The sequence below is a fragment of the Hydra vulgaris genome, chromosome 08 (genome assembly GCF_038396675.1).
Source record: "Hydra vulgaris chromosome 08, alternate assembly HydraT2T_AEP".
NCBI classification, from domain to species: Eukaryota; Metazoa; Cnidaria; class Hydrozoa; order Anthoathecata; family Hydridae; genus Hydra; species Hydra vulgaris.
Window position 1 is genome coordinate 50,317,501 of NC_088927.1, and position 2,500 is coordinate 50,320,000.

Below are 2,500 nucleotides of genomic sequence, written 5' to 3' on the forward strand. Positions count from 1 at the left end.
ACGCTCCTTGCCACACAGCACGCTCAATACATGGAAAAATTGGTTTAATCTAATGCCTTGGCCCGCTCGCTCACCTGATTTAAATCCTATTGAGAACCTTTGGAGTTGGATGGACAGCAAATTACAAAAAGCAAGCCCACTAACTTAGTGCAGTTCAAAACGCAGATGCAAGAGTTGTGGAATACCGTGTCACAAGAATGAATCAGAAAACTTATAGATTCTATGCCGCGCAAAGTCTTAGCATGCCTTAAAAACAAAGGTGGTCACATTAAATATTAAACTTTCTTACCATCTTTGAAAAACTGTAAGTGCGCTAATACTTTTGCACACTTTTTTAATATTGTTTATATCACTCTTGTTGTATTCTAATTAAGTTCAAGATAATAATAAAGAAATATTCTTTATATATTTGACAATTAGTATTTCTGCTTTATTTTATAAATAAATTTAAAAAAAATTATCAATCACCTTTTTATTGTTTTCGAATTACACTCATTTGAAGTTCCCATTAGCAAAAAAAACATGAGTGCGCCAATACTTTCTGGAAGCACTGTATATATATATATATATATATATATATATATATATATATATATATATATATATATATATATATATATATATATATATATATATATATATATATATATATATATATATATATATATATATATATACATATATATGTATATACATTTATATACAGTTTATTCTTAATTATTCGAATTGACGCTTGTTAGAATTTTCCACATATTCGAAGCAATTTTCATTTCCTGCACTTTTTCTTTAACAAACTTATGGAAATGCACACATTTATTCTAACCTGCAGATATTCAAAATTTTGGTCATTTGAAACAATTTTTCGCTCTCCTTGATAATAAACAAAACACATTTAAGGAACAAAAAAGAAATAAAAAATTGACAATATTTTAAAAAAATTATAAAATACTTATTATTTTATAAGGAAAAATCCTAAGGAGCAACTCATTCAAAGGGTGTTTTTCTTTTTTCTTTTCTACATTTATTAAAATTTGAAAGTAATTTTAAATAGATCATTTTAAAGGTCATTTTCAGTAATTCAAACATTCGTTTATTCGAAGTATATGCCTAGACCGCTTTGATGTTCGAATAACTGGGTGATGACTACATTTAAATATATATATATATATATATATATATATATATATATATATATATATATATATATATATATATATATATATATAGATATAGATATACATATATATTTATGTATATATATATATATATACATATATATATATATATATATATATATATATATATATATATATATATATATATATATATATATATATATATATATATATACATATATATATATATATTCATATACTTGTATATATATATATATATATATATATATACATATATATATACAAGTATATATAGAACCCTTAGATGTTGTCCGAAAGTTTTTTCGATATTTTGTTGACAAAAAGTAAAAATTAAAATGCAAGACTGGAATTTTTTTTTTTTAATAATGATAGACTGCCTGCCCCAACCAAACCGTCAGTCGATGTAGCAGCACTCCCTTGCGGGTCAGGCTATTTGTCAGTCGATGTAGCAGCACTCCCTTGCGAGTCAGGGTATTTGTCAGTCGATGTAGCAGCACTCCCTTGCGAGTCAGGCTATTTGTCAGTCGATGTAGCAGCACTCCCTTGCGAGTCAGGCTACAAGATAGTCGATGTAGCAACACTCCGCGCATGATATACAGTAAAAAAAATATAAATAAAAACATTTTATTAAAAAAAATAAAAATAAAAACATTTTATTAAAAAAAATTAAAATAAAAACATAGTTCATATTGTTAAAAACATTCAAAATGTTATAAAAACATTCAGAATGTTTTTAAAAACATTCTGGTCAATCAAATTTGCGTTTTTGTGGTTTTTTTAAAAAACGAATAATTTGTAATAAAATTAATGGTTTTTACTTTCGTCCAACACGGAAATGTTGGACGAAAGTCAAAAGTAATTAAAAGTGACGTATGTGTTGGCGTAAGAATCACTTTTTTCCTTCCGCTCTTCCTAAAGCCAACAAACTATAGAAGTATGAATATATATATATATATATATATATATACAACCCTTAGATGTTGTCCGAAAGTTTTTTCGATATTTTGTTGACAAAAAGTAAAAATTAAAATGCAAGACCGGAATTTTTTTTTTTAATAATGATAGACTGCCTGCCCTAACCAAACCCTCAGTCGATGTAGCAGCACTCCCTTGCGGGTCAGGCTATTTGTCAGTCGATGTAGCAGCACTCCCTTGCGAGTCAGGTTATTTGTCAGTCGATGTAGCAGCACTCCCTTGCGAGTCAGGCTATTTGTCAGTCGATGTAGCAGCACTCCCTTGCGAGTCAGGCTATAAGATAGTCGATGTAGCAACACTCCGCGCATGATTTTCAGTAAAAAAAAATAAAAATAAAAACATTTTATTAAAAAAAATAAAAATAAAAA

The 2,500-nt window shown here is 27.3% G+C and overlaps 1 protein-coding gene across 2 annotated transcripts in view; it reads left to right on the top strand.

Annotated features, from left to right (window-relative positions):
* Positions 1–2,500, top strand: part of LOC136083933 (TNF receptor-associated factor 3-like) — a 228,285-nt gene that overhangs the window by 20,826 nt on the left and 204,959 nt on the right. The window lies entirely within an intron of this gene.